This window comes from Suncus etruscus, chromosome 17, assembly GCF_024139225.1.
Source record: "Suncus etruscus isolate mSunEtr1 chromosome 17, mSunEtr1.pri.cur, whole genome shotgun sequence".
Taxonomy (NCBI): domain Eukaryota; kingdom Metazoa; phylum Chordata; class Mammalia; order Eulipotyphla; family Soricidae; genus Suncus; species Suncus etruscus.
Window position 1 is genome coordinate 76,019,935 of NC_064864.1, and position 27,018 is coordinate 76,046,952.

General features: G+C 39.8%; 1 protein-coding gene across 1 annotated transcript in view; it reads left to right on the forward strand.

Annotated features, from left to right (window-relative positions):
- Nucleotides 1-494: 494 nt before the first annotated feature.
- The window catches only part of AGPAT5 (1-acylglycerol-3-phosphate O-acyltransferase 5), a 660,206-nt gene continuing 633,682 nt past the window's right edge, over nucleotides 495-27,018 (forward strand). The window contains exon 1 of the mRNA XM_049790613.1: nucleotides 495-500. The gene's annotated coding sequence lies outside the window, so the exon portion shown is untranslated. The remainder of the gene's footprint in view (nucleotides 501-27,018) is intronic.

Below are 27,018 nucleotides of genomic sequence, written 5' to 3' on the forward strand. Positions count from 1 at the left end.
TGCTGTTAAGCTGTAATAAACATGTTATAATTGTCTGGTAGTATTGTTATCTACTTTTCTTTGACTATAAATTAACAATATTCTTCAAAAGAAACTGTGGTAACAAAACAAAAATGTTAAAAATCTATGACAACAGCGAGAGCGCTTGCGCTTGACACTCGGGGTGGACACGGAGCCCGTGGGGGAGTTTCTGTTAGGTGCCCAGTGGTCTGGCCCTGAGTGGCGAGGCGGGTTCGAGGCTGAAAGGGGCTCCTACCCCCTCCTGGGAGGGGGTCGTGTTTTTTTCTTCCACCCCTCCGGAGGCCCCGGGACCGTGGGATGTCATTCCTCCTGGCCCCCAAGCTGATCCATGTGGTTGGTGGTGTCGTGCTCTCCTGGGCGAATGGGACCGATCTTCTTGGTCTGCCAGCGGGCACCTCGCTTCTCCCGCACCGGGGGTGTCGTGGGTGGGCGCAGGGGTGCGGAGCCCAGCCGACCTCGCTCTCTTCGCTGAGGCCGGGGTCCCTCGCGCGGTGGCCTTCTCGAGCTGGCCCCTCGCCCGGCGTTGTGCCCTTGCCGCGCTTCCACCGGGTCTCGGCGGTGCCCCTGGAGCGCTCCAGTCGCCAGTCAGGTGCCCGAGGCCAAGCCGGGTGTCGCTTCCCGGTTCCCTGGGGCTGTGCTTTCCCACAACAGACTGGGCTTTCTTTCCGCACCGACACACACCCTTTAAAAATAAAATGGATAAAAATAAAAAATCTATGACGACAGGGGCCGGAGCTGTGGCACAGGGGTAGGGCGTTTGCCTCGAATCCATGACAACATATTTCTTTCCAAAACAAATTTTAATTCTGAAATTTGCGAGTTTATTGATTCTAAATGTATTATTATATTAAAATATGGTAAGATAGTGTTAGTTAATATTAGAATAACATGGTATCCTATTAAGTGCAGAAAATAATGATTGATAAAAATGTGCATCTGTAACTATTTTTACTTCAGGTGTTGAAAATATTTTAACTAGTGAGAGGCTAACTTAAGTATCTTAAAAGAATTTAACACGATAGAAATAAAATAGTCACAATATGTCCCATTAATTTCATTGGGAAAATGGTTTTTTTCTTGCATATTTCAAGTTTGAGGATAGCTTAATAGCTGCAAAATGCATGTAGATTGATTTTGTTTCTCAAAAATTCCATCATAGTTATAAAATACACTCATACCATCCTTAATTCATGTGTATCTGATTTTTTCCCCATTAGTTTTTTGCTTGTTGCTTTTAAATTGTGTCCCTTGGAATGACACATTAAAGACTCTTAACTATTATGTGTTTATGACCTTTTAAAAATAGTTTTTAAAGCTAAAGTCCCTTGGTTCCACTTTTTTGTTTTCTTCTAAACATTTTCAATCTGAAAAGTAGATTATTAATTGCTCTATCCAAGGAGATTTGCTAAACTGGACACTTGATTTTTGAAGATTTCATATTACCTTATACTTAAAACTAAGAACTCAGACAATATTTTAAGCTAATAATTCTTTGAAACTAAGATTGTTGGGCCAGAGCGATAGCACAGCAGTAGGGCATTTGCCTTTCACACAGCTGGCTGATCCAGGACTGACCTCAGTTCCATCCCTGGTGTCCCACATGGTCCCCCTAGCCAGGAGCAATTTCTGACCACATAGCCAGGAGTAACCCCTGAGGGCCACTGGGTATGGCCCAAAAACCAAAAAAACTAAGATCGCATTTTTATCTTGTAAAACAGCACAAGCATGAAATAAGGTGCTATGTATTTATAAAGTACTTATTTATTCATATTAATTACATATCACTTAAATATTCTTCTGTGGCATTAGTATTTTGCACAGAAAAAAAGATGCAATATTTTATGCAAAAGTTATTTTGTTGGCAAGCACCAGATGTATTAAATAAGAAATATTTAAAAACATAGACTTAAATATTGCTATTTAACTATTGGTGGGTGTTATTGTAACATTGTGCCCTTAATTCAAATATTTCTCTCTTGGAAACCAATGTTATCCCAATAAAAAAATTAAAAATAGAAAATAGGGGCCAGAGAGATGATGCTAGATGTAAGGCGTCTGCCTTGCAAGCGCTAGCCTAGGACAGAACATGATTCGGTCTCCTGGCATTCCATATGGTTCCCCCAATCCAGGGGCAATTTCTGAGTAACCCTGAGCATCAAATGGGTGTGGCCCAAAAAACCAAAAAAATTTTTTTTAAATTTATATTTTATAAAGTAAAATATTTCTTTACAATAGAAAGAAAATTACATGAATATGAGGTTACTATGTTCAAAATGTTAAAGTATAAAATTGCTTCTAAATGATAAGATGTTAGCTGAAAGTTGATACACATTGATTGCTATTGGTATTGTAACTTTTTTTTATAAAGAGGACTATACTATTAAGTTACATCTATATTTTTATATTGGTAAACCAGAGTATTGGTCTTCCACAAAGAAATGCATCATTTAATAATGTTTTACAAAATATTTTTTCTTTCAAAATAAGAATTCTGGGCTATTGTCATATTGATCCATGAAGGCTCTATAACACAGATTTCTGATTCAATAAATAAAAAAAACACGTCAGGACTGGAGCTATAGTGCATCTGATAGAATGCTTGCCTTGCATGCTGCTAACCCTCGTTCTAGCCCCAACACTCCATATTATGCCCCCCTAACCCGCCAGGACTGATTTATCCCTGAGTTCAGAGCCAGGAGTCAGACCTGAGCACTGCTCAGTATGACCCTAAAACAAGATGAAGAAGAAAGAAGAAGAAGAAGAAGAAGAAGAAGAAGAAGGAGGAGGAGGAGGAGGAGGAGGAGGAGGAGGAGGAGGAGGAGGAGGAGGAGGAGGAAGAAGAAGAAGAAGAAGAAGAAGAAGAAGAAGAAGAAGAAGAAGAAGAAGAAGAAGAAGAAGAAGAAGAAGAAGAAGAAAAAGAAAAAGAAGAAGAAGAAAAACCCTGTCCAGTATCTAAAATGTTTAGGAAAGCATAGTCTGGAGACAGACAGCACATTTCAGAAGCCAGTTGGGATATAACAGATGTTCTGATGATCAAACCAGGATTTAATGCTGATTATGCATTAAGAGAGCTGAGAGAAACAGTCTGTGTATACACCAGACAGACCATGGAGGCAGAGACAGAATTAGTATTAACAACTTCAAAGACAATCTGGAAAGTCAGAGTACTGTAACAGGAGTGAAGACTCATTCTTGAGCTCAGAGTAAGAAAGAATAAGCTGGAATGGACTGAGGGATACTCCCCAAGTTGAAATGCAAAAAGCCCCAAGAGTGCAGGAGAAAGAACAAAACAGATAAGACTGTGGATTAGCAGAAAAAGAGAGAGAGAAAACAGAGAAGAAACCAGGAGGTCATTGGTAGCCAGGTCCTTTCCTCAAAAAATGACTTAGCCAAATGAAGAAGCTTGGATCAAAATAAAAAATACTAAGAGCCACACCTAGAGCATTTCAACTGCTAAAAAAAAAAAAAAAAAAAAAAAAAAATCAAAGCCAAAGAAAATTCTGATTGGCAATGGAGCAAGGGCGACCTCGCCTGGGGAGGAGCAGGAGAGAATCTCTGATGCTTCCTGTCTCCCCATCAGTAATCATTAATAAGTCCCATCATCATTAATTAAAGGAGAGAATATGCTCTTGTGGAAAAGAGAAGGAAAGATGAGAAGTGGCTGTGTGACTAAGTGAATGTGACAGACATTTACTTTGTCATTTCTGAGTTTTGGGGGGTCAGGTCTAGTGGTGCTCATGGAAGACTCCTAATCCGGATCTTTAGGAGCACTTTAATAGGTGCTCTTAGAATTGTGTACTGCCAGTGAACTCCCAATCAAGGCCTCTGGCATGAACAGCATCTGCCCCACCCTATGAGTCCAGCCCTGAACCAGCCCCTAGCAGTGGTCCTCAAACTATGGCCCACGGGCCACATATTGTATTTGTATCTGTTTTGTTTCTTCATTGCAAAATAAGATATATGCAGTGTGCATAAGAATTCGTTGATAAGTTGTGTTTTTACTATAGTCAGACCCTCCAATGGTCTGAGGGACAGTGAACTGGCCCCCTGTTTAAAAAGTTTGAGGACCCCTGCGGCCTAAAGGAAATGAAGGTCAAAGACCTCCTGAGACAAACGATGCCTGAGGAAATGCATGGAGCCGTGTCTGTCCTGAGAAACACATTAGCAAAAGCCCCTCTCCTCTGGAGAGGGGCAATTGTGACTCCACCTGGACTTAGATGTATCTACCTGAGACCCGCCCATTTCTGGGAGGGGTCTTGGGAACTGGATATTACGGGTAACCTTACCTGCAAGACTCCTCCCATTCCGGGGAGTGGTCTTGGAAGGTTATATAAGGCCTTTGACCCAGGGGATTAGACCCTTTTGGTCTTTTGCCAGCATAGAGGTCAAAGGGAAGATGGCTGAAAGGAGTTAAGATGCAGGGCTAGCTAAGAATGGCTGAATGCTTAATTGGTTATGATATAGGCCACACATGTGGTGGATAGGGTATAAATAAAGCTGGTATTTCCTGAAGCCTGACTGTGAGTGAGATTTCTACCCACAGCTCCCATGAACCTCCAGCCCTGCTGGCTGAAGGGGGTTGCAGAGCCACGTGGCCTGGGATGGCAGAGAAAGGTCTCTCCATCCATCCATCTCTATCCAGCACCATCATTAATTATTTAACACTACAGGCAATAACTTAGAAAAAATAAAGGGTGAGTGCTGAGAAGGAAATATTTAAAAATAAGAAAAACTGAAATTAAGAAATTCTGGGACCAGAGAGATTACCCAGTGTGTAAGGCACCTTCTGCCTTGCCCATGCCCATCCTGGTTATGCCTTCTGCCTTGCCCATGCCCATCCTGGTTATGGGCTCTTCAACCCATATGGTCCCTTTCAGAAGTGATCTCTGAGCGGGAAGCCAGGAGTCAGCTATCAGGATGGCAGGTGTGGCTCCAAAACTATAACACACACACACACACACACACACACACACACACACACACACACACACACACACACCATCACCACCACCACCACCACCAACAACAACAACATTATAACAACAGAATTAATCTTAAGAATTACTGATTGAAATACTAATGCATTAATTGGATAAATGAAATGATGTATAGGAGCAATTTTCTGAGAAGAAGAGATAGAGAAAGAACTGAGCACAAGATACAAGGAAACTACCCTTCATGTAATTTGGTACAGCATTACTTCATGGTACACTTAGGATAGTCCAATATATGTTATAATTCTAATGTGTACACATATTTCCTTCAGCTATATAGATGGTCTACAAAAATGAGAGATAAATTGGAATTACATAAAATTTTCTAAAAAGACATCATAAACAAGGTGTAGAAAAACACAAAAAATAAAAAGTTACAAGCATGCCAGATCTACCCATTGGATACAGTAGTTTTCTATTAGTGCTGAAATCTGTGCAGAATAAGTCCTGATAACTCACATAGATCTGAATTTATGTACTTGAAGAGACAGTCTTGCTAAATTGTATTTCAACCTGCAGTAATAGGTGGTGGCAGTCTGTCTGTGTCATTTCTAGAAAAGCCACAGCAAAATAGAAAAGGATCCAAAGTCCCAAAAGGGTAAATAAAACTTCCTAATTTCTGAAACATCGATATGGACCCAACAACAAAACATCTAGTGTGATGAATTTTAGACAGGTGCAGTAATGATTTACTAAGCAAACACAAATACAATTTCCTTCTTGGAAAAGCAATGTATTTTCAGGGAAAATTAGTAGAGAAAACAGAGAGCAAAGCCATTTGTCATCAATTTAGGGGCCGAAAACTGACGGCAGAGGTTGACATGGCAGGAAGGTGGGTACCACTTCATTGGTGCCTTTTTCTGTTCTCAGGATCTATTTCCACCTGAGCCTGGCAGAAGTGGTGCCAAACTGGGGGGGGGTGGCAGAAGTGGTGCCAAACTGGGGGTGTGTGGCTTCCAGGCAGTCTGAAGGGAAGCTTACTTGGGGAACCACTAAAAGATGGGGTGGGGTGCCCATCTATGGTTAAAGAACCAATAGGAAGATGCTTGTCTGATTGACAGCTCTGGTCTTCAAGTCCACTGGGCCATTCTTGGAACTGATATCTGGATACCTGGATTTCAAAGGATCACCTTGCCATGCGCTGCAGCAAGGGAATCCTCCCTGCACTTAAAGGAAGTGCTCTGGGTGAGACCTGGGCTCTCTCCTCCTCTCTGAGTGATCTAGGAGCAGAAGCCAGTCGCCTGGGTGTGCCCTCAGCATCATGCAGGTCAAGAGAAAATGAGAACAGAGAAAAGCAGCCCAGGAGAGGAAACACTTCCAAATGGTGCTCAGAGTGCGGAGAAGTGGAACTGGATGAATGTTAGGGGATCTGCAAGGAATGGAGAGGAGAGAACACAACTGTTTTCTTGCAGGAAAAAATTTAAGAATTCTTCAAGGATTGATAAGTAGTCAAATATCTAAAAGAAACCTTTTGAGATTTCAAAATTTAGAAAAGATCAAAATCTGAAGAACCTGATAGATGTACTTTCTTTAGGTTCTTTATGTAGAAATAGAAAAAAATCATCAGTGAATTTTTGTTCATTTGTTTGTTTTTTGGGGGTCACACCTGGTAGCGCTCGGGTTACTCCTGGCTTTATGCTCAGAAATCGCTCCTGGCAGGCTTGGGGGACAAATGGGATGCCAGGATTCAAACCAATGACCTTCTACATGAAAGGCAAACACCTTACCTCCATGCCATATCTCTGGCCTCACCATCAGTAAATTTTAATAAATTTATTCCTCAAATGACAGAAACTATTTTAGAAGGTAGAAAGAAATACGACTTTCATTCTTACCAGCAGGAAAATCTTATCTCAAATGTATCAGTCACACTTTTAGACTCAATCGTATTCAAAAAATATAAATGCACAGCTTGTTTGTGAGAATTTTCATAAAACAAACAGAAAAGAGAGGATTTAAGAAGAGGTTCTCAACTGCTGGTAGGAAAAAATATTAGAACAACAATACCTGAGAGAGAGAGAGAGAGAGAGAGAGAGAGAGAGAGAGAGAGAGAGAGAGAGAGAGAGAGAGAGAGAACAAAAAAAGGAAGTGGGAACAGGCACACATATTTGAAAATAATGAAAAATAATTCAAATACCTGTGATGAATTTATTCCATAATAGCTGAGAAGATGACACTCTTCACCAGAGAATTTCAAAGTTTTTTTTTTTTTAAATATTCTAGAATCCAAGGCTTGCCTTCCCCACCCCACCCCCAAGGGATAGAGAGATGGGAAAACCGTAAGGTGTTTTTGCCTTGCATATGACCATCTCAGGTTTGATCCCCAGCACATCATACGGTTCCTCAAAAACTGCCATAAGTGATCCTTGAGTCCAGAGACAGGAGGAAGCCCTGAGTATCACCAGGTGTAAACCAAAACAAAAACACAAACAAACAAAAAACCCCACAAAAATGTATACTTGAAATGCTTTTAAAACTAATACTGAGTTTAGGTTTAGACTCCAAATGTTTTTAGGATTAACATTTAAAATGTTATCTGATGAAGTTTCTTCCATGGCAACCACGAAAGTGAAGACAAAAACCAAATGACCATATTTGAGTATAAAAAACCAAAATGGGGACTAGGCAGTTTCCAGTGAAAATAAACCCTCAGACTCTGACCATCACACGCAGGCCTCTACCATGGGGTTGGAAAGAGGAGGAGGTGGCTGACAAGATGGGATTGAGAGGCCATGAATGGAAGGTACCAGACACTCAAGCATGGCCCCAGTCTGCTAAAAAGAAAGTAAGACTTTTAGTATTCATTCAGCTTGTCAGTAAAGCTGGATGTCATGTCTTGCACTCAGTCTCTTGAGTTGGGAAATAAGTCTGCATTCCTTCAAATACCAGTGAGCCTCAATTTTCACATTCTTTAATCTTATAAAACAATCAACATTTCTTCCCTATTTCTCCCTATTTCAGTTGTTAGTTATCAGCTGTTAGTTGTCAGACCAAAAAAATATAAAGCAAACTCACTTCTCACGTCAATAAAGTGAAATAAGCCTGAATTTTACTTAAAATTCTGACAAAGATTTAAAAGTAATTCTAACATGTATTGGATCTACTAATATAGGACACATTTCTAAAAATATGCTAAATCAAATCTAGTGGATTAAATAATAACAACTTCTACAACTGCAGCATCACACGATGTTGAGAGAGACAGAGGGACCAAAGTGACGGTACACAGATAGGATGCTGCCTTGCACACACACCGGCCTTGTGGGTTCAATCCCTACTTCAATATAGTCCCTCAAGACCACAGGAGTGATCCCTAAGTGCAAAACTGGGGGGGGGGGTGAGCGCTGAGCACCAGCAGGTGTGGCCAATCCTCAATCCCAGATACCAAATAAATTTTCGAGAGACATGAAGCTAAATTTTAAATTGTTACTTACGCTTCTTCCCTCCAAAGCTATTTCTCACTTTTATGAAGTTGCTTCTATCTGCTGAAAGGATGTGTTTTAACTGGTTCATAGTTTTCCTCCCAGCAAGGGTGCACAGCAAAATGTCTCCCAGCAGAAAATGAAAGTCTTCAAAATAAGAAAAAGTCAAGATGGAGAACTAGTCAAAGTCCTGAAACAGCAGAAAATAATAAAAGAATAAAAAAAAATCCATGTTGAGGGAAAGTTTGGGGAGCGACATTTCCAGAGAATTGTGCTAGGGGTGCTCTGAGCTTACATTGGCGCTTCACTCCCCTTCTCTTCTTTCCTCTCTTTTCCTCCATTCCTCTCCTCTCTCCTCCCCTCCCCTCCCTTACTCTCTTCTATTTCCTTCTTTCTTTCCTTCCCCTCCTTTCCCCTTCTCTCCTCTCTTCTCTCTCCTCACCTTTTCTCCTCTCCTTTCTCCTTCCCTCCTTTCCCCTCCTCTCCTGTCCTCTCCCTTTCACTTTCCTTCAATCCTCTCTTCTCTCTTCTCTAATCTTCTGTAAACTGCTTTCCATGTGTCAGTGTATAATTTATTGCCAGAACAACTAGAAATGTCCATGGTGTGTGCAGGTGGAGAAATGATGACACCATCACAAATGATGCAACAGTCTATTTACCTGCTTTCACCCCAAAACTGGAAAATGCCCTTCATGGAGAACCATGATATGCAGCAGACTGATTGCCTCTCAGGGGACTAAGTGGCATCAAAGTGCTCCATAGAGCTTGGTCAGTCATTGAGAGGAGGTGCTATCTAACTCAGAAGGAGTATAAGGGGCCTCGGATCCTTATTAAACACTGTGACATACATCAGCCGCCAATGAAGCATCTCATCTGGTAAACAGAGCTACAGCACATCATCTTACCACAAGTAGGTGCTATTCCAGTATCTGAGAAAAAAAACTTATCCCCATTAAATTTTTTTTCAGAAAACTTTATCCTAATATTTATAAAAAGACTTTGTTAGACTTTAGTTGATAAAATTATAGTTCAAGCTTCATACTTACAAACATACAATTCACTCTTACATATATATATATATATATATATATATATATATATATATATATATATATATGTAACACCTTATCTGCTATATTTGCTGATAAGAATAAGAAAAACCCACTTTAGAGGGACCCAGTTCTATGAAATGTTTTTCCTTCAGATAGTTCCAGAAAAAAACTGTGTGGAGTTACTGTCTACTTGCATATGAAGATTATGTACATTGAGAAAGCCAGAGCCATATAGGGGAGGGCATTTGCTTTGCATGTGGCTGACCCAAGATTGATCCTTGACATCCTAGATAGTCCCTGAAGCCTGCCAGGAGTGATTTCTGAATGCCGAGCCAGGAGGAACCCCTGAGCACTGCCAAGTGTAGCCTAACCTCTCCAAAATTATGTACATTGAAAATTATGATCAAATTGGTCAACTATCTAGGAGATGAACATAAAGACTTTTATAAAACAGAGTTCAACTTCCTGAGACTGATTCTATGAACTGTAGCTAGAATAAGTTCTCAGCACTATTAGCTGTGACTTGAAGCATATAAGCAGGAAAACAAAATATAAAGGAACCTTGCATGTGTACTGATTAGAGTACAGAGAGAGAATTCATGGAAACACAGGAAGAACATGGTGTTACTTTGAGAATATTAAATGACTTCAACTCCTAGGAGATCAATGGCTTATTTTGGTCTAGATCTAATTTTTCTAATTAATGTCAAAGCTTTCTTCAAGGGGCTTGTGATGCAAATCTATTTGAAAGGAACAAATTGTTTGTATCCCTAACTAATTCTTTGTGAAACTCTTCAACATGTTTTGTAAAATTAAAACACTGTTCAACAGAAAGTCATTAATTAGACTGGAAATCTTATGATTTTATTTTCAATTAATGCTGCTATTAAATAATACATCTGATTTTTTAGCTCATAATAATTTGGAGAAATCATTAGCATTCATCTGTTGAACATAAATATTCTTCATCAACTCTGTTTAGGAGGGAATTAACAGGTGATTGCATATTATAAATTGTTACCCAAATTTAGAAAAAAAGGTAAAATCCAGACAGGGTTATTGTGAAGAATTTCAGGAGAGTTGGGCTAATGAACTGATATGAGTTATTATCTGAGATTAATCACAAGTGATTATTTAAAAACTATGTTCAATAATATGTTATCTAGTCACTGTTACATTTATTTCTTGATTTAAAAGGATTTTTTTTAATTTGGCAGATTTACTAATATGTATTTTTTTTTCAAGCAGATAGCGGGGAAAACGTACAATCTTGTCTAGCAAAATAAACAATTAAGAGACTAATTGTTGGCCGGGAGCTTTTGCCAGCAAGGGGAATGGCAGGTCTCCGCCATGCCAAAGGCCTTTTTAACCAGACCTAGGATGGCTGCTGGGCTTGGGTTAACCCAGCACCCTTCCACCTCCTCCCTCTGGAACTTCAGGCGTGTGGCCCAGGGGGCCAGTGAGGTTGGTCCTGGCGAAGAGTTTAAAGGGGACCCCAGGCTTTCCCCATTTCCCACCCTGTTCCAGGGAGTGGTGATCTTCCAGGCTTCCAGATCTTGAAGAATCTCTTTCCTTCCTGGAAGCTGGGAGCTTTTGCCAGCATGGAGAATGGCACCACAAGAGCACAAGAGGTGCTGGCTTCAGGAAGTCGCAAGCAACTTTCCTTCCTACCCCTGTCCATTCTGAAATCATGTGGGGGCTAGTGCCTCTGCACAGAATTTTTTTGCACACAGAAATTTTCTGCACACAATTATTTTGATGTCATTGAGTTTAATCTGTTTGTCATAAACAGAATGTTTATGTTGTATACTTCCTTCCCCCTTGGCTCAGCATTTTTAATTCTTTACTCCCTCACTTCCACCACCTATTACCCCACATTTAACCATTTTACCCTCAGCTCTTGGCTTCCCATGAAGCACATTATTGTCCCCACCCAAACTAGCTGCCAAGTAGCTACCAAATTGAAAAAATAGACTCTCAGACTGCAAAGAAACCAGTACTCTGTTCCTATTTATATACTCTCAGTGGCCTACTGTCCTCCACCTTCCTTCACTCTGTAACTGTGGTTGTTACTATACTAGGTTTCTGATTAGTTACCACTCAAAGGCATTTCTCAATATGGAACTGCTGGGAATAATTTTGCAGACTCCAGAAGGCCAAATCACAGACCAAAGTGGCGTCCAGAATTCAGCACCCTCCTCCTGACTATTTCTAATGACATAAAAGAGACATGCATATCTCCTTTGAATATCCTAGATGTATTCCCTTAAGCACTATAACTTTTGTTGAATATCCCCTTATACAGTGACAATTGTGCCCTCTGTTTTTTGTTTGTTTGTTTGTTTTTCTTTCTTTGTGATCAGTTAACAAGGAATTCTGGTAGAAGAGTCTTTCACTTTAGAATTCACGTTAGAAACAAGTTAAAAGGGTTGTTGGATTTGTTCTCTTGGCTCCCCAGAGGCAACAATAATACATTGTGGCATTATTCCTCCTTTGCATAGGTGCATTAAAATTGGAAAATACTACATATGCAAACAAGTTCTTATCTATAGAGATAGGAACACAAATTTTGTAATGCAGTTAGGCCTTATACCCTGAACACTGGCATAATGACTTGGCTCAGGCCTCTGAAGAATGGGCATTTCTCATACACCCCTGAACCATTGACAATCTACAGAAACAACCACAATTGTCTACAACATCACCAGGAAGCAAACCTCTACCAGGGAAGACCCTACTGATACCCTGCCATTGACCCTGCCATTTATGCCAAGGAGGGTTCCCTTAACATCCAGATGAGTCCAACAGCAACAACTTGCTTGCAGGGCAGGACACTCCACATCTAATGGTAAGGTGAAACTAGATGATGCTCCATATCCTGACTTTGATAAGAAACAGAAACCACACAGAAACCAGAATCTTTAACTACAGAAACCAGACATCAACAACAGCTAATGTGTGAAAAAATTTTTCCGTGAGCACAGAGAATGACTCAGGGGTTGGACAACCTAGTATACCTGGAACCCAGAGTCAGTCTTATGCCAGAAAACTTCAGGGATAAGGTCTCTTTGTATTTAGGCTAAGGCTTTTTTCTTTCTTTTTGTTTTCATTTTACCCATATTTTGCTGGGCCAATGAAAACAATAATTGCCACTCTCACACAGTTATTACTGTATTTTTTTTAACTCTTATCCTTTAAAAAAAGAAGAGCTTACTAAAATTTCTGCTGGTGCTTCAATGAATTCATTGTGAATCAATAATTTTCAAAAATAGTCTTTCCTTTTTCTTCCATCTCTTTAGTTTTCCTTTCAATTTTCTTTTTTTTTAAATGTTGCTTTTGGTCTCCCTAAAAATGTATTATCAGTTATGTCAACTATGTAATGCATTTTCTTTAAATAAATTAATTAAAAAAAGAGAATAATTGTTAGAGTAATTGTGTTCTTTTTCCTTCAGGGGCTTCACACCTGGTAGTGCTCAGAGATCACTTCTGATGGGGTTCTAGAGACCTTATGTGGTATTGGGGATGGGACAAGGGTCAACTCATTGTATGACAAGTGTCATACACTGAACTCACCTTAGTCGTGATGCTCTTAAGGCTATAAGAACCAGTCTCTTGTTAGGTTACACCTTATTTTACCTAAAACAAAGGTTCCTTTGTATGAGTGTTTGCAACTTGTATTTACCCCAAAACAGAGATTATCTTACTTGTAAACCTGGGTGGGACTGGCTCAGGATAGCCTGAACTATCTATCCTACTGCCCCATTCAGGGGTGGTCTCTGTACTCAATAAAACATCAGATTTGGCAGGCAGATAGTGGAAATAGCAGGTAGAAGACTGCCAGAATACAGGCATACCTGTATACAGAATACCCTCAGCCTGGTTTGGATTATGTCACGTGAGACTCTGATTCAGATTTGTTCAACTGGGGTTGGAGATGGGTGATTTTTATAGTCTCTGACACACAGCACATGCAGTCAGTCAGCCTGAGGGGCCAGCCTGCTAAAACCAAGCAGAAAGGTTTGCTGTTGGGGATCTCTTGAGTCTGAGCAGTGTGGAAGAGGTAAAGCAGAGCCACAGGCCCCAGTTCCCAGATGACAGATGCGTGTGACTTGGGCCACTTCCTTGAAGGGCGACTCATCGCCACCAAGTACAAAAGTGAGTCCACCATTGGTGATGGGAATGTTGCACTGGTGAAGGGGGGTGTTCTTTACATGAATGAAACCCAACCACAATCATGTTTGTAATTAAGGTGTTTAAATAAATATATTCATTTTAAAAAAATGCTGCAGTGAATATTTATGTACATGTGTTTCTTTACCCTTCAAAGGGGATAACCTCATTTTGTATTGTCTTATCTCCTGAAGCGGGCTGACACTTGGTGCTGACAGAAAATCACTTTGGCTAATCTAGTGGGCTAAATGTTCTGATGGTTAATTTTATGTATCAGCTTGTAGGACTTTTCTGTAAGTTTCTGTATAAAATTTATTTTCTTTTCTAACTCATGGCTTGAGTAAAGTAAGAAAAAAACGTCAGTCCACCTGGATGTGTGAGTCTCAAATTTGAGACATCCACAACTAGCTGCTCCTTGTGGTATCCTGCTGCCTCCCAGACTTTCGTTTCAGGTGGGAATAAGATTCTTAGGGTGGCACCAATCAGGCCCTTAATTTACTTTCAGAGATACTAAGGCAGTGGATGTTTGAGGACAGAAGGGGCAGGGAGACTTAACTTGGCAAGAAGCTGGCAGAGGGACTGCTGGGGGCAGCGCCAGGCCCAGCTTAGTTGTGGTACCAGATTTCAACATACTGAACCAAGAGAAAGCGGATGTGGGTTGTGTCTCCTCTCCTCTCCCCTCCTTTCTCTAGTCTACTCCCCATCTCTCCCCTCTCTTCTCCTCTCCTCCACTCTCCCTCCCTTCCTTTCCCTCCATTCTCCTCTCCTGTCCTCATGTCTTTTCCCTTCCCTTCCCTTCCCTTCCCTTCCCTTCCCTTCCCTTCCCTTCCCTTCTCTTCTCTTCTTCTCCTCTCCTTTCCTCTCCTCTCCTCTCCTCTCCTTTCCTCTCCTCTCCTCTCCTCTCCTCTCCTCTCCTCTCCTCTTCCTGTAAAATGCTTTCCATGCATCCACTTAGAATGTACCCACATGTTTTTAGTAATTCTTTAGGATTTAAGAATGTTACTATGAAAGATATCACTGTACACTGATTGAACATATTCTTTAGATTCCCCACACACAATGATACAACTACATTTATTTCATTATTAAGCCACATAAATATGCTCCAATTCTAGTACATTTTCCAAAGTTAAGGAATTTCCATTAGACCAAGCTATTAGAAATAAAAATATGAAATTGGGCTAAGTCTAAAAATAGAAAAAATTTTGTGGTCTATTTCTAAAGTGTCAGTTTTTATCAAGTGGAAATGGTCTCAGAGAAGAAACCTACTTAAAAATGGACACTCATGGCTGGGAAGACATGGAAAATACAGAATTGTCCCACACCTAAAAATAGATCTAGACTTATTTATTTGAAAATGTCAGTTTTTATTCGAGTTATTCATGCAAGGAAAATTACAATTTCCTGAGTAAGCTCTGCTTCAAAAAACTCAGCGTCCTTTGAACAGATCTAAGGTGAAGTCATGCAAAAGAGAGTGCTCTCTTCCACCACCCTTATCCCCCAACACACAGGATATTACTGAACTGCATCTTTAAACAAATTAAAATGTGATCAGATGACCTCAAACTGCAGGTGAATTAAAGTGGGTTTAAAAGGCCCCAGATTGTGTTTACTAGTAAACAGTAAACAAACTAATGAAAGAAATTATTTGGCAAAGAACAGAACAGTGAGCTTTTGTTTCTGAGCTCTGTCCTGAGCCAGGGACACTTTCTTTATGATTTTACTCAAAAAGGTTAGTTGTGAAAATGAGTGTATTCATTCTAATTGTAATTTTCCTCATTGGTGGGTCAACAGAAAGCTTTCTTCCATGCCAGGGGCTACAAAGACACTATCTGTCCTCCTTCAGCTATGAACCGCATACAAGGGCACCAGTTCTGAGATAGGCAGTGAGAGTGCCATCTGGTCCCCAGTGAAGACAGCAGTTTCTCACCTCATGTTTGTTAGAGTTAATGACTTCCTTTTGGTGTGTGGCCAACAGATTTCAGATCTCAAGGAATTCTCAAGGAATGTCACTTCTGATTTATATACTTATTTCAAAAACTTGTTGAGTCATGAGCATCTAACAATATAAAAGTCACAGACTTTAAAAATGATTTCCCTGAGAAGAGATAATTCAGTATGCATGCTTTTAAATAAGAATTTCAAGTAAGGGGCAGAGCGGTGGCATTAGAGGTAAGGCATTTGCCTTTAAGCGCTAGCCTAGGATGGACCCCGGCATCCTAGGTATCCCATATGGTTCTCCCCAAGCCTGGAGTGATTTCTGAGTGCATATCCAGGAGTAATCCCTGAGCATTAACGGGTGTGGCCAAAACAAAACAAAACAAGAATTTAAAATAAATTTTTTGAAGTCTGATGTTACAAAAAAATATAAAAGCTGGCATCCAGAGAGAGCTTAGTTGACCACACCTGGGGAAGCAACAGGCCTGCTTCTTAGGCAAGGAACAGCAGGGAGAAGCTGAGGCCGAAGTCGCACTCCGCACTTGGGTAAGAGGGAGGTCTGCATCTTGGGCAGGGACCTGGAGGGAACTGAGGCCATGGTCACACTCCGCACCTGGGGAGTGGCAGGCCTGTCTCTTGGGCAGGGACCCAGAGGGAACTGAGGTCTTGGTTGGTGGCCGCACTAGGCACCTGGGGAAGTGGGTGGCCTGCATCTTTGTTAGTGAACTGGAGGGAACTCTGGCCACAGTCTATAGCCAAACTTGACAAAAGTGGTGACTGAGGAAGCAGCTAGATGTGTCTTTGTCAGATACTGGGAGAGACCTGAGATAGGCAGTCGGACAATATACTCAGCACTTGGGGACTGCACTTTCTCACAGAAACCCAGAGGGAGGAGGCCTGAGGATGGGGCCAAACCTCAGTGACCTCAGCCACCATACCTGCCTGGGGACACACTCGAGAGTGGGACTCAGCTACACACTTAGGCGATAAAGGAGGGCTGAGAACAAGGGCAGACCACTCTGAATCACCAAATGAAAAGAAATATGGGGGAAACCAAAGAAACACTAGCAGCTGGGGATATGGAGAGAAATCCTAGCAAGTTCCCAAGTCCACCAAAATGCGCTGGTTCAATAGACAAAGACATGAAACTGGCATTGAAAGCCATAACAACAGAGATCAAGGAATCACTTGCCAACAAGTTCAAGAAATCCATAGGTAAACAGGTCAATCAACTCAAAGATGAACTTCTACAGCAAATGATATATTCCATACAAATGAAATTAAAGGAAATAAAAAGGTCCTAGCAAGCCATAATAGCAGAATTACTCAGTTGGAGAATCACATAGACGAACTTGAAGAAAAACTACAAAATGTTAGGTATTTAATGAACAATGACAAAAGAAATAGTCTACGAAGAGTAGGAATACCAGAAGGAGAAGAAATAGGAAAAGAGGAAGAGCGATTAGTGAGGGAAATAATAGCAGAAAACTTCCTGACCAACTGGAATGAGGCTTCGGTGCAAATTCAAGAGGCAAAAAGAGTCGCTAATAAAATAGAACCTAATAAACCAACACCAAGACATATAGTAAAGCAATGGCAAAACAAATAAAGAAACAAACAAAACAAAGAGAAAGATAAATTCCTTAAAGCAATAAGGAGAAAAAAACCCTCAAGTACAAAGGAATGAATATAAGAATCAAACCAGATCTCCCATCTGAAATAATTTAAATGAGAAGACAGTGGAATGACATTCCAATTACTGAAGGACATTAACTTACAACCTAGAGCCTACTATTCAGCAAAAATCTTATTCATATGGGAGGGAGAACTAAAAACATTCACTAACAAGAAAAAAAAACTCACACTATTTACACTAACCAAACCAACTCTAAATGAACTACTCAAAGATGTATTACACAATCCAAACCCCCAATTGTAATAACAATTACTCTACCCAGTACAATAGCCCAACAAACTTCTCTGTCAATAATTTTTTTAAACATCAATGGCCTAAATTCCCCCATTAAAAAACACAGAATAGAGAGTTTGATCAGAAAACAAAATCCAGATAGCTGCTGCCTCCAAGAAACACACCTAACAGAACAGGAGAGACACAAGCTTAGAATAAAAGGATGGAAATCAATTGTTCAAGCCAATGAAAAACTAAAAAAAGCTGGGACAGCCATCCTTATATCAAATCAAATAGCATTTGACCTTAAGAAAGTGCTCAGAGAGCAAGAAGGTCACTACATACTAATCAGGGGAACATTAGATCAAGAAGTACTAACTCTGATCAATATTTATGCACCGAATGTAGAGCCAGCAAAATATGTAAGGCATCTGCTCACAAACCCAGAGAAACATATGGAAAGTAACATGATAGTAGTAGGAGATTTTAATATGCCACTATCACCACTAGACAGATCCACCAGACAGAAAACTAGCAAGGACATAACCCTAAACAAGAAATTAGAGGAAATAAGGCTAACGGATTTGTACAGGGCTCTCCACCCCCAAGAAAGCAGAATATACATTCTTCTCAAGTACACATGGAACTTTCTCTAGAATAGACCATGCCTTACGATATAAATATAACTTACACAAAGTCACAAATGTAAGGTTTATTAGAAGTACCCTATCAGATTATTATGCAACAGAAATAAAGATTGACTGTAAAAAGAAACTGTGGAGAAAATCCAAAACCTGGCATTAAACAACATGCTACTCAAAAACATTTGGATCAAAGAGGAAATCAAGGAAGAAATAAAAAGAATCCTTGAGATGAAGGACAATGAAGAAACAAATTGTCAAAATCTGTGGGACACAGCAAAAGCAATAATTAGAGGGAAGTTCATAGCAATACAGGCCTATGTCAGGAAAGAGGAAAATGACAAAATCAACAGATTACAAGAACACCTTAAGGGTTTGGAAAAACAGCAGGAAAGGAATTCAAACACAGCCAGAAAAAAAAAAAACAGAGCAGGAATAAACAACATAGAAGCAAATAAAATAATACAAAAGAATCAATGAGACCAGGAGATGGTTTTTCAAAAGAATAAATAAGATAGACAAACTGCTGGCAAGACTCACCAAAAAAAGAGGGAAAACACCCAAATAAATAGGATCATAAATTAAAGAGGAGAGGTTACAACAGAACCACAAGAAATCCAAGACATCCTGAGGGAGTATTACAAAAATCTATACTCAACTAAGCTAAAAAAAAAACCTTGAAGAAACTGACAGAGTTATCATCTTCCAAAACTCGACAAGGAGGATATAGAAAACCTAAACAGTCCAATCACAGCTAAGGAAATTGAAACAATAATTAAGAAAATCTCCAAAACCAAAAGTCCAGGTGCAGATGTTTTTACAGGTGAATTCTATCAAACATACCAAGAAGAATCAACAACCACTGATCCTCAGGCTCTTCCAAAATATTAAAAAGACTGGAATCCTACCTAACTCATTTTATGAGGTGAATATCACACTCATTATCAAGGATGGCAAAGACACCACCAAGAAAGAAAACTACAGACCAATCTCATAAATCAACGTAGAGTGAGTGAAATAAGTCAGAGAGAGAGAGAGAAAGATGCAGAATGGTCTCACTCATCTATGGGTTTTAAGAAAAATGAAAGACATTCTTGCAACACTTTTTAAAGACAAAAGAGAGGAGGGCTGAAAGTTCCAGCACACCTCATGAAGCTCACCACAAAGAGTGATGAGCTTAGTTAGAGAAATGACTACATTGAGAACTATCCTAAAAATGAGAATGTATGAGGGAAATAGAAAGCCTGTGTAGAGTACAGGCAGGGTTGGGTGGGGAGGAGGGAGAATTGGGACATTGGTGATGGGAATGCTGCACTGGTGATGGGGGGGGGGTGTTCTTTACATGACAGAAACCCAAGCACAATCATGTTTGTAATCAAGGTGTTTAAATAAAAAAAATAAAATTAAAAGATGGCCAACAGATGCATGAAATCATGCTCACCTTCACTCATCATTAGGGAAATCCAAATCAAGACAACAATGAAGTACCACCTTACACCAGTGAGGATGGCTCACATCAAAATTAATGCCAACAATCTATGTTGGCGGGATGCAGTAAGAAAGGAAGTCTCATGCACTATTGGTGGGAATGTCCCCCTGGTCCAACCTCTATGGAAAACAGTCTGAAGAGTGCTCAGTAAACTCAGAATTGAGCTGCCATATTTCCCAGCAATTGCTTTCCTGGGTATCTATTCACAAGTTGGAAGAACATTCATACCAAAGTATGTGTGCACCCCACTATTTATTGGTGCACTCAGTACAATAGCCAAGATTTGGAACTACCCTCGATGCCAACAACAGATGAGTGGATCATGAAGATGTGGTATTATACACAATGGAATTCTACATAGCAGTTAGAAATGATACAATCATGGATTTTGCAGCAACATGGTTGGATCTACAAAATAGTATGTTAAATGAAGTAAGCCAGAAGATTAAGGATAAAAACAGAATGATAGAACTTTTCTGAGATACTTAGAAAATATATATATAAAATATATATGTATTACTCCAAGAACAAATACAATGGTTCAATAGGGTAGAAACTCCAAGCTGTGTAGATGTCTGTATTTACTGGGGAAAAGTGTTCAAAACAAGTGGAAGAGGAGCTGTATAAATCCTCTACTATCCATTATACCATAAAGAAACCAGCAATAATGGAAACAACCATTAGAGTGAACAGGTATATAACCAGCCTTTTACTATAAAGACCTATAATAATGTCTTGGGAAGCTTATACAAAGATACAGTTGAAGACTATAATTGGAAGCCAGAGACTCTAGTGGCAGCATTTCCTAACAATGCGTTTTAATGCCTTAATCTTACTAGGTATAAAATAACATCTCAGCTTTCCTGTCAACAGGGGCTCTTGAATACAAAGGGTGGACACCCTAATTTGACACCTCGGATTTTTCTCTGGTTTATATTCTCTGTTAGGAGCTGAAGCATATGGTCATTCAGACCACTGAAACACTCAACGCAACCACAACTGCTATCACAGGACGTTTGGGCAAATTAACATTTCCTTTCTCTCTCTTTTCTTCTCTCTTCTCCCTACTTCTTTCCTTCTCCCTTTTCTTCTACCTCTTCTTTATTATCATCAATTCAATCTATGTCAAATAAAACCCATACTATTAGGCTCTCTTTAGGAAAGGAAATTAGATACATAAGATGCAGTGGACAATACCATATAGGGTAGCCACCTATATAGGTAGGCCACATTAACACATTGTTTAGTACTCATGGTGCAAAAACTATGTGTATCCTAAACTGCTCCAACCATTAATTAACCCTGAAACCTTCATCTAGCTAGGCCCAACCCCATCACTGACAAAATGCTTAGAAACTGGGAAAGCCTCCTTACTCTGATACACTGACCCAATCTCTTTTAGTTGACTTATTAATTTTTTACTTTATTTTTACACTATTTACCTATTTTTCAGTTCTCCTTTCTCTTATCTTTTGGTCTCCCTTCTTTTTTTCTTAAGCTATACCTAAGTTAATTATTTATATTAAGTCAAACAGTCCTTAAGAGCTCAGACTCATCCTATTAGGGTCAGACCTCTAAAACAGCTTAAGAATAGATCACTAATGTATGTCTTTATGTGGGCATGTGTACTTAGAGAGAAGACTCCTCTATGGAACCAAACCTAAATTGTAAACAATCCATGCCTATACTGTATATAGCCCCTCCTATATACTATTTCTCCTCCCTCCTTCAGAATTCCTACTATCCCTTTACTCCCCATTCCCAACTCAATATTCTGCCTTATTAACACTTTTTACCCTCAGTTCTTAACCCATTAGGTATCAAGACTGACCTCCTGCCCTAATAAGCCATCACCCAACTCCCAAGCTAAGGGACACCCACTAAGTCCCACAACTCGTCCCCCAGCAAGAAACTACAACCAACACCCATTCTGACTCAAACTCTAGGGCCCTCCTTCTCACTCCCCCCCCCAAATGTGGGCTGCTACTTTATACTGAACTTAGCTCCAGAAGGATCCCCAATGCAAGAACTTTACCTGAGCCCATTTCTGCCACAAATCATTTCTCAAACTCAACAAGACCAGGATGTGTCATGAAAACATGCCCTGGATTCCACACACCCCCCAAAGAATATCTCAAAGACAATGGGGAAGCCTGTATTTTTTTATAAGCTAAAGGTCTATTAATACTACCTCTTAACCTATTTATCCACTAAAGGTAAGGTAGTCTCCTGCATCACTTTGTTCTCTTAATTACTTTTTTAACTAATTTTTTAAAAATTTTTTCTTTATATATATGTGTGAGTGTGTATATATAGTCTTGTTTCTATTTTCTTCCCTTCCTTCCCTTTCTTACCAAACCTCTTTTGGTTCTGTTTAGTACAAAAACATACAACAAAAAGTCTTGCCTGGGATAATAGCTCAGGTCAAAACCAGGACACAGAGAGATGGAACCTGACACTCCTAACCCCAAATGCACCAGCAATATAATGTAGCACCATTTCTTCCTGCAAAGGAATACTAAAAAGGGGAAAATTTTACATATAGAAACAAGCTCTTATCTACTAGGCATAAGAACACATACATTTTATAATACAGGGGCACCTCCCACCTTGCACATATGTCATGTGAACCCAACTTAGACTCCAGGTGATTAGACAGTGACCAATCAACTCTGAACCCTAGATCCCAGACATAGAACCATGCCCCTGATTTAATGTCACTATGTACCTAAAATATTACAGTGAAAGATTTGTAATCCACTTTGGTCAAAATAAAAATTATTAAAAAATTAATTAAAATTACTCAACTTAAAATGCACAGGGAAAATGTATATATATACACATATGGTTTAAAGGGCTTTAATTTATTATTTATGAGCACCTTTTATATTAAAATACTTTGGAAACATAAAAAGAGTCAGTATTTAACATAGAGAAAGCAAGTGTCTAGTACCATATTTTCAGGTGTAAAAGACAACTTTTGAAATGAAAAAAGTCAACGGAAAATCAGGTTCATCTTATATGCCGAGTATATCCCGAAAAATGTTTCAATATGCCGCTAAACGGAAATAGTCTGAATATTGCCACAAAACGAATTTTTCAACTCGATCCTGCACCAATCACTACAAGGCTGCTCGGACCACCTCTCTAACTCAGCCAATCCAAGCAGGCTTTTTGTGCATGCAAATTAGACAATGTTTTGGGCCCGAATCTACACTATAAAAAGCCTGCTCAGATGGGCCAGAGTCAGAGAGGAAGTCTATGACAGTATAACCTTTGAACCTTTGCTTGTTGTGATTGGCTCACTGTGGTACATACAGTTGCAGCACAGGAACGTTCTGTCTGATACAGCGAATATTGGCCTAAACCTGTTTTAACTGCAAAATTAGGGGGTCGTCTTATATTCTCGGTCGTCTTATACGCCAGATAATATGGTAATTAAAAAATCAACACGTGCATATATTAGAATGAAGTTTGCAATATGTATTAGAAATGAAAGAAGACTGACATACAAATAAATATATATTTTAATCTAAAGTGCTTTTACAAATGAAAGACAGACTAGATGAAATAAGAATAATATTGAATGAATAATCAATAATCCAGAGTGAGAACATTTCACTTTGCCAACAATCTACATTTTAAATTCCTGCAACAATGATACACAATATCAAGTAATAACTGCTTCCTTTCAGTGTGAACAATCACACCCAGAATTGTCCCTCTCCCTAAGACCGAGAGCTGTGCTGTAGAAGAACAGAGCCCCCCACTCTGCTTCCTCCACTGACTAGAGCCCACTAGATACATGCTGGGCTTGAATAAATATTCTTGACGTACCTTGATGTATTCTTGATAAATCAACCAGAATGAAAGCTATTCACCTTGGGCAGGCTTCTCATGCCTAGTTATGCTCACTTTTAATGGGGGCCATTAATCCCCTCACCTCATGAGATAAGTTCTGCCTTTAAACAACTTTCACAAATAAGAAAACTAAAGTTTATGCAACTTCCTGAAGGCTTGCTTGGGGCTGTAAATGTTTTACCCCAGAGTGTGACACAGCCTCTATGGCTTCACAACAGCACGTTTGAGACAAAGCTCAGCTTGTGTTCTGCCATCTAGGTGACCAGCTTCCAGACTTGCTGTGTAGAACAACTTCTCCACACTGGTTTAGAAACCCACATCATATATGTGGTGCCCAGAGATGAATCTTGAGCTTCTACAACCAGCAGCTTGTCTGTCTGCCTGTCTGTCTGTCTTTCTCAGCACTGAATCTCAGTAGAGACAGGCCCTACTGTCTCATAGAACAAATTTAGACCTTACTTTTTGCAAAGATACCTTTTGCATTATTGATTTTTTGTATTCTAACTTGAATATTTATATTGGATTTCTGATTTAAAATAATGAGAATCTCATTGACATCTGTCTGCAATAACATCAAATGCTTCTATTAAGTAGAAGAAATTTTATCATTCTATGTGTGATATTAACTCTTAAAAAATAAAGAATAGGTTTTAGTTTACCTGGCCTTATTTTAATACTCTCCAAAGATAATAGCCATCTCTATAAAATGTCTTCTAGATATATACATATATCTAGAAGAGAATATGTGTTTCTATTTCTATACAGGTGATTTTTGGCATATATTGCAAATAAAACTCTCAAAATTAATTTTAATTAGTTTCCCTTGGAAAAGTGTGTTGATTTCCTTTTCTTTGGCCTCTTGTGCCAAGTTCTAAATTAGTTATACTCCTCAATAAACAAAAGCTTATCATTTATCTGCAAAGGAAACTCTATGTCATTACTTTATTTTATATTTTCCACATTCTCCATGAGATCTCTCTCTCAGAATACTTTATCAATATTAGTGTTCTTTAAATAAAGAGAACAAAAAATAAAGAGAAACAATAAAGATGGTGTACGAATTCAGATGTCTAGCAATTGATTTTTGAGTTTTATAATGTTTTAACTTTCAGCAGTTTAACTTCTAGTAATTAGTTATTGATCATCTTTTCTCCATTTATTCCTGCTTTGCTCTTTCCTATTTTTGTCTATGTGTGCATCACCTTACATGCATTCGTATTGTTATTAGGGTTTCTTCGGTATTAGTCCCCTATAAGTTTTAGTGCTTAACTATTACTCATTGTACCTCTATTATTTCCTGATACAATATTTAGCAGGACAATACTCAATTTCTTTATTGGGATAAAAAACAATATTACTGTCTACCATCTACTTAGTATATCTGTTCCACTAAACTTAACTTTAAAAATGACCATTTTTCCCATTTATTATTTTACTCAAACTGTATTCTACACTCAAGATACATGTTGCTGGAATGGGGCAGAGATAGGAAATTCTCCCACATAGACACAGCTGATAATTACCTTGCACATTCCAAAAACTGGATTAAAGTGTTTCCCCTTGGCTTATAAAATAATGATTTCATATGGTTATTTATATAATTTATTGTGGAAAATTCTACAAAATGCTCTAATGTTCAGTTCAAAATTTTTTTTTAAATGAAACCACATATTTTTCTGATTCTTGAGTGAGGCACAAGAAAGAGTTTATGCATTGAAGAGAACTTAACAAAATCAATTCATCTGATGGTTATAATGAGAGCTGGTGTTAAGAAAGAGTCTCGGGCCCAGAGAGATAGCACAGCGGCGTTTGCCTTGCAAGCAGCCGATCCAGGACCAAAGGTGGTTGGTTCGAATCCCGGTGTCCCATATGGTCCCCGTGCCTGCCAGGAGCTATTTCTGAGCAGACAGCCAGGAGTAACCCCTGAGCACTGCCGGGTGTGGCCCCCCCCCCAAAAAAAAAGAAAGAGTCTCAAGGACACAGGACAATTGGGGTAACACCAAAAAAGAAAGAATTGAGGTGCCAAAAATCCTGAGGAAATAGTGTCAACGTATCTTCTATATTTAAACAATGACACATAGCAGGGGAGAGGCACGCCTTGGAGTACTCGGGGCTTGCTCCTAGCTCTTTGCTCCTGGCCTGGCCCATAGCAAATTGGTGACTGTTTCTCCATAGCTAGACTTGATCCTGCCACTCACATTCCTGTTTTTTCCCTCTCTGACAACCTTAACAACCATCCTACTTCTCATGGATACCACTAGGCTCAGAGAGAGAGAGGGCGAAGGGCTGTGTTGCCAGAGATAACTGAGCTAGTGGATTTGAACTGGGGATTAGAACAAGGGTCTGTACAGGGCCTATGTCTGTCCATAAGGAGAAAGTTTAGTTCTTTTGTCTGTGTTTCTATCCTTTCTATACAAGACTCTAAAGCCAATATATTATTGCTAAAAACCCAACATCTAGAAGCTGGATTAATAGTCCAGCAGGGAGGGCAGGGAGGACATTTGCCTTGCAAGTGGCTGTCCTGGGTTTGATCCCCAATATCCCATAGTGTCCCCCAAGCCTGCCAGGAATGGCCCCGGAGCACAGAGCCAGGAGGAACCCCAGAGCACCACTGGGTGTGGCCCCAAAATAAAAAAGTTAACATCTAGCACCTACTCTTTATCCAAGGGTGCCTTTGTGAAAAGAAAATAGTGATATTTAAAACTATTTCTATTATTTCACTGTATAAATGTCATAGAGTATATATATATTTTTTTTCTCACAAATATAGCAGTGTGTGATCATAATGGGAAGTTTTGAAGAACAATTGTGCTGGAAATACTACGAAAAGCAAAGTGATAAAGATAGAACAGCAGGTAGAGAGCCTCCTTTGTGAGGCTGACCCAGATCCCATCTCCAGAACCCCTGGTGGTTCCCCAGCCCCATCTGGAGTGATCATTGAAGACAGAGACAGAAGCCAGCTTGGAGCAGGAAGCAAAGACCAAGTGTGGCCCAAGAACCAAAAACTCAAACCAAATTGGCTGCAACGATTATGCAATAAAACACGGTGGGGGTGACAGCATTTGGTGAGGACCGAAAGAAGGTTCTGTGAGGACAGGGGGCTTGGAAGGAGTCACTGAAGGTGACCTGTTCAGAGCACAAGTTATCAGCTCACAGACAAAATGCACAAATCTGAAGAAATGCATGCTAGGACTGACAAACTGTCTGAACTGTGCCTGTGCCTTTCTGAGCAGCTGTTTGGAGAGAGTTGCCGTCCTGTAGTCCCATAGCCAAGGGTCCTTTCAGGGGCTCTTTGTAAGTGGATGCTTTCCACAGGCCCTTCCCATCGAGGGTGGAGACAATCCGACAGCGAAGGTGCTTGTCTCACTGCAGAGACCCCCATTACTTCCTTACAATTCTGTGTGGCCTTCCGGGCTCTTCCAGGAGGGATCCCTGAGCACAGAGCCAGGAGAACCCCGTAGCATGACCAGATGTGGCTTAAAAACTCAAAAATAAAGATCTGATTCACTGGCCCTGTTTCT